The sequence below is a fragment of the Macaca nemestrina genome, chromosome 4 (genome assembly GCF_043159975.1).
Source record: "Macaca nemestrina isolate mMacNem1 chromosome 4, mMacNem.hap1, whole genome shotgun sequence".
In the NCBI taxonomy this organism is placed as follows: domain Eukaryota; kingdom Metazoa; phylum Chordata; class Mammalia; order Primates; family Cercopithecidae; genus Macaca; species Macaca nemestrina.
The window spans coordinates 65982174-65997825 of record NC_092128.1 but is presented as its reverse complement, the minus strand read 5'-3'; the positions used below and the strand labels follow the sequence as shown (position 1 = coordinate 65997825).

At 36.0% G+C, this 15652-nt stretch overlaps 1 protein-coding gene across 2 annotated transcripts in view; it reads left to right on the top strand.

Annotated features, from left to right (window-relative positions):
• The first annotated feature begins 3928 nt into the window (after nucleotides 1-3928).
• Nucleotides 3929-15652, top strand: part of LOC112425526 (T-box transcription factor TBX15-like) — a 581798-nt gene continuing 570074 nt past the window's right edge. Inside the window, exon 1 of one of the 2 annotated variants that reach the window (XM_071094759.1) lies at nucleotides 3929-4892. The gene's annotated coding sequence lies outside the window, so the exon portion shown is untranslated. The remainder of the gene's footprint in view (nucleotides 4893-15652) is intronic. The other variant, XM_071094760.1, reaches the window with a different exon arrangement.

Below are 15652 nucleotides of genomic sequence, written 5' to 3'. Positions count from 1 at the left end.
TAGCAGTATTTCAGATTGAATTCCTCATAGCTTCTTAACTTATATAAGCTGCAAATTTATTTTTATAAAATTTTTAAAATTATATATTTAAACTAAATTTGTAAGCATTTAATCAAATTACTTCTACTAAATGTAAATGTAATGAACCAAAAAATAAGAGCTAACATTTAGTGAGCCTAATAAGTTACAAACATTGAGATATCGTTATTATGCCAATTTTATAGAATAGAAATCAAAGACCATAAAGGTTAAGTAACCTACCCAAGGTGATACATCCAATAAAAGAGGCAGTCAGGATTGGAACATGGGTAGCTGGGTTCCCGGGCTGTGTGTTTAACCAACACTTTATACAGTGTGTCACTCTGCATCACTTCCAAATACAGAAAAAGCCCTGAACCACATTTTTTGAGCTAGGGAGTAGGACGATGTTTAAACATTGAACATGATGTTGTCTGAAATTGTATGGACAAAGCCTCTAATGACTTCCTGTAGAATCTCTGCCTTGTGCTCTAAATACAGTTTGCACTTGGGGACAGTCCAACCATAGGATGTAGATAATCACCAGTCTCTTTTCAATAGACAAAAAATGTTTCAAATAGTATATGATCCACATATATTTGCAATTTAGGAAGGTAGATTTCTGCTGAGAGGAAAATAGTTTATATATGAACAAGTCTTCTAGAAAATATGAACATACATTTCATAATTTTTCAAATATTGCCTGTCTTCACAACATAAGTATGAAAAATGAACAGATCAAATTTCATTTATGCTATTGGGTCATTATATGATTTTGTATAAACAAGTCAGTCCTCAGATGTTAGTATGAGAAATCCCAGTTTTTATTTAATAAAGCAGTTCTGCTTTGGGGTCTCTTTAGCTCTCATTTTTTTCCTCTCTCCTCAAATAATAATTATACTGTATTGACAACTTTATTCTTATTATGTGTAGTTATACAATACAGAATAAATTGCCTTGCGTTTTAATTTTAAGCACTTGAAATGTCCCACTTCAACAGATAGTTTAATAGGAAAACAAAAAATATTTTAAAAAGCATTTGAGTGAATAAAACAAAGCAAAATAAGTACCATTACACTCAGACCTTTTCCTCCCTAGAATGTTAGATCCCAGACGCCTTACATAGAAAAATGATTACTTAGGCTCTTAGTACGTGTTACACCAAAAAGTTTGAGAGACTAGTTAAATAGGATTGAACAGATTTCTCTGTTACGGAACTTCTTACTCTCTTTAACCTCTAATGTATTTAATTAAATACTTTTCAAACCTAATCTGTGCATTATTGAACATTTCATGGGGATAATATTTCATGAAACTCTGTGAATATTTACATAAGTAGTCTTTAATGGAAGTTAGACATTAGAATCACCTAGCGAGTATTCGAAGCATATCCCTGACAAGAGCAATCCAATCTGAGTCTTGGAGGGTGGGAGCCTGCAGTAGCAGGAAGCTATAATGGCTTCCCAAAGATGCTTATGTTCTAATTCCTGAAACCTGTGACTACGTTACATGGCAAAGGGGAATTAAGGTTACTAATCAGCTGATCTTAAAATCGAGATATTATTCTGAGATATCCACATGGGCCCAATATAATGACAAAAGTCTTTAAACGTAGCAGAGGAAGCAGAAGAGTCAGTGTCAGAGTGCTGCATGTGAGAAAGACTCCACCAGTCATTGCTGGCTTTGAAGCTGGAAGAAGAGGCCACCAGCCAAGGAATGCAGGTGGCATCTGGAAGCTGCAAAGGCAAGAAAATGGATTCTCCCGCAGGACCTCTGCAAAGGAACACAGCCCTGCTGACACTTGATACTGGTCCAGGAGACTCATTTTGGACTTCTGAGCTCCAGAGCTGTAAAATAATAAATGTGTTGTTTTGAACTACTAGATTTGTGATAATTCGTTACAGTGAAAATAGGAAATGAATACAGGGCCCAAGCATTAGTTATTTTTAAAAGGTACCAGGTAATTCTAATATGCAGCCAGATTGAGAACCTCTAATTCTGATGAATGGCTGCTCATTAGAATCCCCTAAGAAGTTTTTGATATTATATCTTCCATCTACCACCAGGGATACAAATTCACTTTCAAAGTATCAACTTATTTAATCCCTATAACAACCTTATAAGATAGAAATCATTATCAGAAGCACAGCTTTTTAAAGAAAGTTGTCCAATGTTATCCAGCTATTAAGTGATAAACTTTAAACCTGCACAGGCTGGCTCCCATAACCACAGTCATGTTGGCTTAAATGCTTGTGTTGGGTCTGTTTAGTACCATTTTAAAATATCATTACAATTACTGGTTATTTTCTGAGTTCCCTTTTCTTTTTCTTTTCTTTTTTTTTTTTTTTTTTTTTTGAGACGGAGTCTCGCTCTGTCGCCCGGGGTGGAGTGCAGTGGCCGGATCTCAGCTCACTGCAAGCTCCGCCTCCTGGGTTTACGCCATTCTCCTGCCACAGCTTCCCAAGTAGCTGGGACTACAGGCCCCCGCCACCTCGCCCGGCTAGTTTTTTGTATCTTTTTTTAGTAGAGATGGGATTTCACCGTGTTACCCAGGATGGTCTCGATCTCCTGACCTCGTGATCCGCCCGTCTCGGTCTCCCAAAGTGCTGGGATTACAGGCTTGAGCCACTGCCCCTGCCCCGAGTTCCCTTTTCACAGGAAAAGCAGGAAATTAGAAATGAAAAGTGCCAGTAGAAATAAAAACATTGATGGCAGGATACTTATGATTGGGAAACTGATTCTGAGGGATGAGAATTGAAAATATAAAATCCTTCCATGTTCAAAAATCATGGAAATCTGAGGTTTTTGTGGGAGTTGTAAATGTTACCAAATGCAGCAATGTTTAGTGCTCTTGGTAGTACTATTGTATTTGAGTAGAGTTGAATTAATCTTAATAATTCTGACTTATCAAGAAAAATTCATTTTTGTTTTGTATAATTCATTCATGAGAGCAGGTATATATTTAAAATTCTTAATAGTAATTTATACAAGTAAAAATGCTTCTGAGAGAAAGAAGCATCAATTGTCTGAGTATTTTAACAGGTGGGCCATGAATTTTCTAAATAATTCAATAAAATATATTATGGTATATGCATATGTTATGCTCCATATGGAAAATCTGCCTGTTTGCATGTCAGTCCTATTCAATTTTCTCTTATAAATGAAAGGCCATTCCAAACCAACTGAAATGTCAACACTCTTTGACATTTTGGTGACATACTTAGCAGAGGTACAAAGATGCCAAAACAAATCTATAAAATCCAGTAGAAGATTTATTTATGAAACATTCAGATTTTAAGAGTTAGGAAGACAAAGACAAACAGCAAAACCAAATTCCCTTGTGTTCAAGTACTTGCCATTTTGTTCACTCACATTAAAGACTATGATCCTAGTATATGTTAAATCTTTCAAAGTTCCAGCCTTCCATTCCTTTGGGTGTTGTAATGAAAAGAGCACTGAACTAAAGAAAAAACACTAGCTAGTTATGTGACACTGAGTATAAACCATAAAACCACAGCAGTTTCTCCTGATCTATCAAATGCACATTGCACCTGCTTTTTCTACCTCATAGGATTATGAAACATCAAATGATAATGTTTGGGAAAGTTTTTTGAAAATAGTAAAGCACCATGTAAATAATGATTCTATGTAATAATATGGATTCCAGGAGTTACCTATCCCAGCGTAAGAAACTACCCCAAAATTTAGTGGCTCAAAACAATTCATTTAAAGTTTCTTAGGTCAGCAATTTGAGCATAGTTTAACTAAGTCCTTTGCTTCAGAGTCTCTCACAGCCTGCAATCAATGTGTCTGCTGTGGCTGTCATCATGTCAACACTCAAATGGAGAAAGGTCTGCTTCCAAGATTACTCGCATTGTTCTTGGCAGGATCAGTTCCTCGTTGCTTGTTGGAATACAAGCCTCAGTTTCTTACTTGCTGTCGACTGAAGGCAGTCTTCAGTTCCTTGGCACATGGCCTTTCTAGCATGGTAGTTTGCTTACTTCATCAAAGTTTGCAAGCCAAGATGGCAAGAGAACACAGCAAGAGAGAAGTCATTCTTTTGTAATGTAATCATGGAAATAGCATCTCATCACTTTTGCCTTATTTTATTCATTAGAGGCAAGTTACTAGAGGGGTCATTCCACACTGAAGGGAAAGTGACAACACACTGGTGTAAATATCAGGAAGTGGGGGTCATTGGGGGTCATCTTGAAAGTCACCTAAGACATGGACCATTCCGTACACCCTAAACATATCCTGGGCTTACCTCCCTCTCAGTTATCTCAGGATTTCCTTCTTTCTATAAATCCACTCTCAAACACAGTTCAACCTTCAACACACAATTCAGTTAAGATCTCTTTTTGTGAATTTTATTACAAATACTTCAGTTAGATGGGATCTTCCCCGTGTCTAAGTTCCCCAAACATTTGGCACACATCTTACATCATATGTCATCTCCTGCTTTTTGTGATAGTAGTCACAGCCTTCAGACGTATTCATTGACCGGGGCCTGGAAGTCCGGAATAGGGTCTTACACCTCTTCATATTCTCCCATGGTATGAAGGATAATATAAGCTACAAAATGAGCAATCTACACAGTTATTGAACTGAATTGAGACAGCTTTTCATGCAAATGCTAAAATATAATCTCTTTTCTGCTAAAGGGCTTACTTGAAGACACTAAAAATGAATCGATAATTTCAGTTTTGTAATAGTCTTATTTTAGGGATTCCTGCCAGTTTTTTTGTTTTTCAAGGGATGTCTACAGTCTGCTCTTCTAAGGGTTTTATTCATCAAGTGGGTGAACCTGCAGAAAATAGTGGAACCATTTGACCTCAACAGTAAGGTACCAGATTTTTGGATGCCTATGCTTGGTAAGTGCATGCTTTTGTTCCAGGAGGTTTTGGGGGCCGCATCCTTCCTGTTACTAAAATTTTCTAGAACATGAGTAATTTTAAGGCAAATTTTCCCTTGTGTATAAAGTCTTATTGAGAAATCTCTCATTTATATTAACTTAGTAAAAAGGCCCTATTATACGAGTGATTATTTTTCAGCCATACAGTGTTTGTGTGTAAATAGACCTATGATCCCATGAAATTACTTAGAGAAGAGCCTGGGTATAAAGAGTGTCTGGGGACCTATAAAATTAAATTTGCATAGTAGAACCTGAGTCAAGAATTCTACTTCTTTGGGGTATTTATTTTTATAAGGTTGGGCCCAACATTCTTAGTATTAGAATATCTTAGAAACTTATAGAAGATTTATTCATTTCAGTTCAAGAGATTTCAAAGGTTCCACTGGCTTTTACTCAAGAACACTGATATGGTTGATGATGTGTTGAAACTGTCCCCTAGGGGTTTTGGTTTAGACTCAATCTACTTTTAGTTCTCTTTACTAAACTTAATCCAAGAAAGGCTTGGGGAGAGCATTTTTCAGAGCAGCTCACTATTAAGTTCTTTACAAATCCCCTATCCCTACTTTATACTCATCATTACCATTTATTCTGAGGAGAATTTCAGAGGTCTGGACTAAATTTGGCTTCTCCTCAGGGCTCCTTCCCATCAGTATTCCCTGTATAGGAAATGGCCAAAGTTAAATTTTTTGGCTAAGTAAATGGAACGTAATCCATTTGTTCAGTGGTCCATGTGCTTCAAAACATCATGGGGCTTGACTCGATGTGCTGTCAGCCAAGTCACAGGAAATAGATAGTTCATTGCATTTGATGCCTCAGTGTGAGGGAGGCGGGAATTGTGAATTTTTGGAAAAATAAAATTGGGCAAAAAATGGGGAGATACGGTTGGAATTTGAAAACTACCTCATTGATATTTTTCATTATCTCATTGGGTAAGTTATTATTCTTTCATTCATTTGACAAATAATTTTTTGAGCATTACTATGAGTCTAGAATTGTTTTAGGCAGTAGCAACAAGCAGTGAACCAAAAGAAATGTTCCTGTTCTCATGGGTCTCACATTTAGTCAGGGAATAGATAATGAATAAATAATTAAGTAGGCATACATTATGGCAGCTGGTGATAAGTACTAAGAAAAAAAATATTGTAAAGCAGCAGAGAGTAACAGCTGGAGGTAGGGTGTGTGCTATTGTAGAAAAGACAGCATTTGAAACAGTGACCTGAAGAAAATGAATGAGTTTATATGAGTATTTGGGTAGAAGAAAGTCCAGAAGGGAGCAGAAAGTACTTAGACACTCAGGTGAAAAAAATATTTGTGTTGAAAGAACATTAAGGAGGCTAGGGTGGGATACAGGGAGAAGAGTGAGAAATGAAACCCAATAGGTTGGGGGTGTGTATGAATCATATTGGAACTAGTAGGCCATTATAAGGACTTTGAATTAGATCCAAATAAAATTAGTAAACCATCAGAGGATTATAAGCAAAGAGGTCATCTGTCCTATATTTTAAAAGGATCAATCTTCTTGCCATATAGAGACTTCCAGGGAGTAGGGATGGACCAAGGTGCTACAGGTGAGGTGCCAGTGGTAACCCCAAGACCATAATTGGAATGGTGAAGTTGTTATTAATATAGATTATAAGACTGTGGGAGAAACAAGTTATGGGGAAGATTGGGGGCCTCAGTTTTATACATTTTAATGATGATGTATTATTATATGGAGTGAAGATTATTTTACTATGTAAAGTGAAGATTTATAATTGAATATATGTGTCTAAAGGTCAGGAGAGAGGTTCAGGCTAAAAGAATAACTATGGGCATCCTAAGTATTTAGATTATTTAGAGTCAAGGGACTGGTTGAAATCATTGAAGAAGCAAGTCTATAAATGAAAAGGAAGTCTAAGGCCTGAGCTCTGGAGCATATTAGCATTTAGAGATAAAGTAGTTATGGAAGGCTCCATGAAATAGGGGAAATGAGACAATGTATAAAAGATTTATTGAAACTCTAATATACACAAGGCACTGTGATAGGTCTGTGATTCAATGATGAATAAAACTGTTTCTGCCCCTGAGGATTTCATAGTTTACTGGTGCTTTAATGGAGTTATTTATATAGAGAGTTATATAGAATGTGCTGTAGGCTCAGGGAAGTCAAAACTGCTATCTCTGCCTCGATATAAAAAATACTTTAGAGAAGAGGTGATATTTTTTCCATGTAGAGCAGGTAGTGAAGGGCATTCTAGGTGCAAGAGATTGCATGTACAAAATTGTAGAATTGGAACACATGAAGTATTGGTGGAAATGCAAGGAAGCAGCGTCATTGTAGGATAAACAGAGATGTGGAGTTGGAGTCACAGTGAATGACATCTGTCACCTAGTGGCTGTGAAATTACCTTAGTTATCTTTCTTCTTATTTGGTTTCTTATTTATAAATCATAGTAACAATATCTAATAAGCACAGAAGAGAAAAAAAGTAAAAATTATTGGGTTTGTGTATTTGTTATGTGTCATCCATTATGCAAAGTACCTTAATATACTCTACCAGTTAAATCTCACAATCCCATGAAATAGACAGTGTTACACCCATTTTACATCTAACGGAAGAGATTCATAGAGAGGCTGAATAATTTACCCAAATTTTTCCAGATCGAGGGGAGGCCTGTGCGTGGGGTTTGTGAAGAAAGCCAGGATCCAAAACTAAGTTACCTGACTCTAAACAGTAGGCAGGAAGACGTGATGGCTATTTACTAACACTGAAGTTCAAGTTAGAGCAGCCAGAGTGAGTTTGTAGAGAAGGGAATGGCTTTGGTGAAGTACAGACTGACCCCAAAAATTTCATCTCTGGGGTTGCCAGAATAAAACTTTGCTAGATTGAATAGATTGGATACATGGTGCTTTCATTCACTGAAACAAAAGAAAAGAAAACAAACACTAGGAGGAGCAATGAAGGACTTGGCAATTTAGTAATCCTTGATGACTCAAGGTGGCCTATTTATATCAGTTGGATCAGTGTAGTCCTTTGCCTATTAGCTCCGTAAAATCTGGTGTCTGGACTCCTGGAACTTTGATTAAGACTATAAAATACAGAATGGTTTTTAAATTTAATTTACTTACAACCAAAAGGACTCAGCCCCTGGAATTTATTTAAAGTGTTGAAATCTCTCAGCATTAATTTTTAAACAGTCCTTTCCCCTTAACCCTCCAAAATAGAAGCTATTCCTGAAGGTAGTTCTTTACTAGAAAAGGAGGCCACAAAATTTAAATTCTGGGGATTAGCAGGATGCAAGAAAAGATAAGGCTTTAGAAATGAGGTGATTATAATAATTAAAATAAAAAGGTAATTTAAAGCTTCTGATGCTTGAAGCTGGAAATCTTTGTACAAAGCTGAAATTTTAATACTCAGACCTCTCTTCTGAATTCCATATCTAAGTATCTTCCTATTGAGAACTTCTATGTGAACAGTCCCCAGGTAATCTGAATGTCTCAGAAGCACCTTAAACTTGACATGTTCAAAACTGAAATTATTATAGGTTTTATTGGATCTCTCGTTCTTTCTAAAAGCCAAGTCTCAATGAAAGTTATAAACTGGGTCATATGGTACATCTAGTTCTAGATCCTTGAGGAATCGCCATACTGTTTTCCATAATGGTTGAACTAGTTTACAATCCCACCAACAGTGTAAAAGTGTTCCTATTTCTCCACATCCTCTCCAGCACCTGTTGTTTCCTGACTTTTTAATGATCGCCATTCTAACTGGTGTGAGATGGTATCTCATTGTGGTTTTGATTTGCATTTCTCTGATGGCCAGTGATGATGAGCATTTTTTCATGTGTCTGTTGGCTGTATGAATGTCTTCTTTTGAGAAATGTCTGTTCATATCCTTTGCCCACTTTTTGATGGGGTTGTTTGTTTTTTTCTTGTAAATTTGTTTGAGTTCTTTGTAGGTTCTGGATATTAGCCCTTTGTCAGATGAGTAGATTGCAAAAATTTTCTCCCATTCTGTAGGTTGCCTGTTCACTCTGATGGTAGTTTCTTTTGCTGTGCAGAAGCTCTTTAGTTTAATGAGATCCCATTTGTCAATTTTGGCTTTTGCTGCCGTTGCTTTTGGTGTTTTAGACATGAAGTCTTTGCCCATGCCTATGTCCTGAATGGTACTACCTAGGTTTTCCTCTAGGATCCCAAAGGATTATAAATTATGCTGCTATAAAGACACATGCACACGTATGTTTATTGCAGCACTATTCACAATAGCAAAGACTTGGAATCAACCCAAGTGTCCATCAGTGACAGATTGGATTAAGAAAATGTGGCACATATACACCATGGAATACTATGCAGCCATAAAAAAGGATGAGTTTGAGTCCTTTGTAGGGACTTGGATGCAGCTGGAATCCATCATTCTTAGCAAACTATCACAAGAACAGAAAACCAAACACCGCATGTTCTCACTCATAGGTGGGAACTGAACAATGAGATCACTCGGACTCAGGAAGGGGAACATCACACACTGGGGCCTATCATGGGGTGGGGGTAGGGGGGAGGGATTGCATTGGGAGTTATACCTGATGTAAATGACGAGTTGATGGGTGCAGCACAGCAACATGGCACAAGTATACATATGTAACAAACCTGCACGTTATGCACATGTACCCTACAACTTAAAGTATAATAATAATAAATAAATTAAAAAAAAAAAGAAAACAAAAGTAAGGGGAAATAAAAAAAAAGAAATATTAAAGTAAATGGAAAAAGATAAAAAAAAAAACAAAGTTATAAACTGCTAGGCAGTTAAAACACCCAAATTGTTATTTGCCTCCTTTATTTCCTTTAACGCCTTCATTCTTCAATTCCAATCATCCATCAAGTCCTGGCTTCCATTTTCCTGGTGCAGGCTCAGCTTTCCTGGTTTATCCAGAGCAGGATGAATCCTTGCTTTCAATGCACACTTTGGAGTGCATGTCATATGAAGCATTTATGAGCATAGTATGAAGTCTACATGATGTATGTACAGTGGATCTCTACATACATTTTTTGTACTTTACTCATGAGAAGAGGTGTTGCCGTTTGAAGATAAATAGGTTGGCTGTAAATCCACAGTTTTTTAAAAATATAAATAGGTTGGCTATAAAACCACAGATTTCTTTGTTCTTCCTATAATCTTCCACACGGGACGAAATCGAGGTGATCATTAAGGCTAATTGGGAAAAAAAATTGAATGAGGGCTCTTAGAGAGACTTTCCATAATACTTCTAGGCTATCCAGGGTTTCTGAGAGATAAAGTGATCTATATGTAAAAGTGATATAATGAAATATTATATTTGGCTTTCCATGTTTAATTTATTACTATTCCTAGCAGTAACACTTGCTGTAGACTCAGTGGAGAGGCCAGAATTATATATTTAAAGGCTTGAATTGTTCTTACTCCAAGGGAAGTAAGTGATCTTTTTGAATTTTACAGGAAGAGCAGAGTGTCTTCCACATAATATGAGAGGGAAAATCAAGTGCATCCAAGGATACCTTATGTGCATGTTCTTTTGTTTAAAAGATAAAAAGTATTGGCCTATTAATTAATCAAATAGGTTGAATGGAGAGGGAGGAAAAGAGGGATGGAGGGAGGCAGGGAGGGGGGGGGAGAGAGAGAGAGAGAGAGAGAGAGAGAGAGAGAGAGAGAGAGAGAGAGAGAGAGAGAGAGAGGCTCTGGTCTCTGTGCCTGGAGTTTGGAGAAATAAGTAGCCTGTCACAAATAATTGAAATTCCTAAGACTGGAATAGGAGTGTGGAAGGGTTGACACATTCTGAGATTTTTGAGAATTGCTCTTTGAGTAAATGAATTATCCCTGGAATGACAGTTTCCACGGTGATTGCTGTGAGGATCTCTGAGGAGACTGTGTGTTGAGAACTAATTCAGAGACCTTTGAAAAAGTCTCATGGCTTGATCTGGAACTGACTGGGGAAATGTAGACCCAGCTTCTTGCTGTGTTCCTGAGGCCTGAGTAAAGGTCCGGCCCCAGTGACCAACATGAAGAGCATGAAGACAGAGCTTCAATTTTATGAACTGTGTATGCTTCAGTGTTCTTCTCTGATCAACAGGAGGAAGTGAGACTTGAAAATGAATGGATGTTGGCCTGGTCAACTAGGATGATTGGCAGCTAAAATCTGGTTTTGATTTTACTGAAAAGAAGCATGAGGTATTTGGTATTCTTAATGTTGTGGAGCAATTCATACTTATCCATAAGAATATTCATAGTGATCAATAGTTCAGCTGAAATCAAATGTCTAGAAAAATAAATGGCTTATTTTAAATGTTGATGAGGTATTTAAAAACATGAGCTCCTGAGATCTGGGTAGCACTAATTTGTTTTATAGCCTCAGGAACAATGAATTCAAACTTTTTGATGCGGAAAACAATTAACCCTGGATATTGTCTAGGCATCATTATTTGTGTACTTCTGTAAATCAGTGTCCTCATTGCAGATGAATTGGTTTTCTTACTTTATGCTCATGGCTGGAAATTCCAAGTGCTATTTCTTAAGATACCTCTTTCCAATAGGAATTAATAGATTAGAAAAGCAATGACCAGTTTTTCCTCATCCTAGAAATGAAGCTATCTTTTCAGTTCAGTTACACAAATATATGTTATGAGCCTACTATGCACATTCAATATCCTGGCAGTGGAATCTATTGTAAAGATCATAGAATTAAAATTTATAGGGTCTGGTTTTATAATCCATGCTCAATTATTTGCCAGATCAGTATCTACCAGAAAGTCATTTAACTTCAATTTCTACATTTATATTGTTGTAGCAGTAATGCCTATCTCAGGTGAAATGATAAACGAGATAATATTTGAAACATCTTTGTATGAAGGGCTCTTTGTTGTTATCATGCAGAAGACTTTCTGTTCTGTTTTCGCAGTGTAATTTTGCTTATGTGTTCACTCTATAAAATGACGCAAAATTATTTCTCTTCCCAGTCCCTATAATTCTGTGATTCTTCCAAAAGAAGAGACTTTCAAAATTCACAAAATAGGTATTTTGGAGAACAATTTATTCAGGCAACATAGTACTTTCAGTAAAAATATAATTAAGTTAAACCTATTTCATATGGGGTTTATACTGATAATTTAGAGAAAACAATCATGGTAAAGGAGATATTAACAAGTAAATAATTTGTTTAAAATCATAAAACAAATCACAAGTAAAGACACAACAGAATTGGTTATATTGTATCCTCCATAAATTAGGAATCTTATTTATGTTTTCTCAAAAGCGTAAGCGTTTGATAAATCATATTGAATTCAAAGAACCCTCAATTTTCAACTTCTTTTTTTTTTTTTTTTAAACCAGTGGTTCTCAAACATAACCTTCAGTGTGATTCAGCATCACCTGTAGGGTTTGTTAAAGTACAGGTTGCTGGACCGCACTTCCAGAATTTCTGATTCAGGTGATGCTGACACTTATGTTCTGAGGACCACAGTTTGAGAACCAACCTTTGTTGTCACGTTTTGAGAACCAAATACCACTGGTCTAAAATGCAATATGTAGGAACCACTTGGACAACTTTTGAGACACAGATTCATGAACTAACTTTCAGAGATTCTGCTTCTGTAGGTATTGGCTGGGGCCAAAGTATCTGTGTGTTTTAAAAGCTCCTAGGACTTACTTAGAAGCCAGGTTTGGAAATTACTTCTCTATGTAAAGCTAAAGGTCTGTTTTGTTTATACATACTACACCACATAGGCTCCCCTAGGATTGAAATTCAGAATAAAACTAACAATAAAACATGATAAAACAGCTCCCTGATGTAAAGAAAGAAAGCAATAAATAGAGCTACTTCTTATCTAGTAAAATATTGGCTTACTTGATTTCCATTAAATTTCCATTAAATTTAAGACAACTTGACATTTTTATTTAATGTATATTCCCTTCCAAAGGATGATAACGTTGTTTTGAGTTTTATACATCCTTAAAAGTGGAAGCTGATACACTAAGATTTCACATATATATATTATAATATACATGGTACCTTATAATAATTTATGTGATTCTGTTATTTATCTTTTTTTAAACTTATTAAGCAAAGCATCACAGAAAGTATTTGGTTCATTCTAAATTTATCACAGTTATCTGAAAAATAGTCATTTAAGGCTTGAGAAATGAGGCAGGTGAACTCTCACATAAGAACATTTTGATGACAGATTATATTGAGCCACTTGCTAAAGAGTACAATACTTAATCATGTATCTTGGCCCTCTAAACCTTTGCTGTTTATTTCTCCATATCAAGTGTTCCATCCGCATGCAAAGATGATATTATTTCATAACCAGCAGTTTTTCAAACTCCACATGGCAACCTCTAGCATCAAATTTTATCTTCTATGGACAATAAAATTCTAAACCAGGATTGTGTTGTAAGCTCAGCAAATATTGAAAAAAGAATCTAAGCTGGCTTTTACATAACTATCTTAGTTATGTAATTTAGAAATGGGTGAATGTTTAGTTTGGTCAATATGGTAAGCAGGTGTGGCTTGAAGATAGACCAGGATGAGCTAAATTAAGTAAAAGTGGAATTTTTACATAATTGCTTTTCTGACCACCATGAAAATTTATATTGCATATTATGAGATTAAAGGTCTTGCACAAATTAAAGATTTAGAATCATATTTTCTAAATAAAGTGTACACATTTTTTAGTCTTATTCTTTATTTCACCACTCTGGCAGGATGAAGCTTGAAATATGCTTTATAATTTCTTTAGATTTTCTTTTACAATCAAGCTTAAATTTTTTTTACAGCACTCAAGATTCTACTCTTTCTACTACCAAGGATCTGTATTTGCCGTATATTTAACATGAATGCACGTATATCATATGAAAACACTGGGAACTCTAGTTTAGGAAGCCTGAGAAGACCACACGTGGCAAAAAGGATGTTTTTAAATAAATGTTTGCTTCATTTTTCTATAAGAATAATTGTGCTAAATTCAGAATTAAACCCCCCTTCCAAAGGATCACATACATCACATATTTATATCGTACATATAATACATCACATATTTAGGGGCCAAAGACACAGTGTTAAGTGCTGGGGCTATCCAAAGATGTAAAGGCAAAACTCTTGCCCAGGAACTTTTCTTCTACAAGGTAAGCAGGGATTCACAAGGACAATCTGGGACAAATACCATGGGGCAAATAGACCAGGATTCAGCGCAGGCTTCATAGGGACACAATTTCCAAGTTAAAGGATATAAGAATCTTCAGTCTAGCCAAGAGAAATGAGGGAATTATGCACCCAGAGAAGAGACCGTAAGAGAATATGGTGCATTTGAATAACCTCAGGTTGTTCTTTGTGAAGAGAAATGGTAGGCGGTAAGTTGGGATGGTGGACAGAGAGAGACCAGAATGTGAAGGGCCTCACTTGTTTCGTATGTTAAAATAAGAGCGTTTATATTTATTTCAGTTAAAACCGGGATTATTTCTCTATTTACATGGTGGAAAGCGATTTGCCAAGCTTTTGCTGGCTGTTCCCAACTTCACTGTTCTCTTTGTAGATGCAGTCTACCAAGTGTAAATGCTGCCAAGTCACGTGTGAGAAGGCAACCACTAGGTGGCAGAACTGTACCATATTCTGTGGTCGGGACCACAAAGCTGATCTCTTGACACCACCATCCTCTTACTCAGAGCAGGTTGGCTGCAGAATGGTGGTAGAAATCTAGGATTGTTCAGAAGCTTTGTTGAAGAATAACCAACAAATTAAAGGGAGGTCTTATGACTGCAGACAACCTGAACTATGCCGTCTTTCACTCATCCCATGGACGTTGGTTATTGGATGAATGCAGCATGGAGATATATCTTAAATTATTTATTTGATTGAAAACATAATCAAGGCTCATATATCAACAGATATGCACCGTATTTTAATATAATTACCTCATAACTAAGCGCAGTGCAAAAATAAAACAAAATGTCAATCTATTTTTTTTTTTTTTTGGAAAATTGTCCTGTTGTCGACATAGAGTAAATCCACTACCATATGGCCCACCAATGCAGCAGAAAACATGGGGTCTAATGGTGTTCTGTTGGCAAACTATCGTCATTGATTTATTTTTCTAAGCTACCAACTGGCTTGTTACTGTGTGATTTTAGTTATAATCTCAGTAGATACATTTCACTGCTTTTTGTTGTTGTTTCTATTTTTAAAAGCCTGCAATCAAAGTTCCAGAATTCTACAGTATTTCCAGATCTGCAATTTAGAATGGAAAAGTGTTGAGAACAGGTTGATAACACTAAATACGTCAAAGCTTCTCTTCAATATAATGTAAATGTATGTTTAAATTTATGCAGCCTCTATGTTTAGTCACAAAAGATCTGCATATTTTGATACTCTTTTAGATAATAGTACATTGATTAAATTAATTCATTATATCTGTTAATCAAATTATTAATTTGATTAATTGGGTCTAAGCATGTTCCCTTGGAGATATAATCATTATCTTAGCCTGGTTTTATATTAACTGCTAGATGTGGAGGTAATTAATACCCTGAAGAGATAATTAATATCCTGTTGCCCCCGGTAATATTCAAAATTGTTTTAGATCTAAAATGTAGAAAATGCAGGACTCTTTTACAGGCATTTCCAGCATAGGAAGAGGATTAAGGGAATGACATTTTATTTTGCATGTCTGTATTAGATAAAGGTAATAGAGATTCAAGTACTTCTAAGTAAGGAA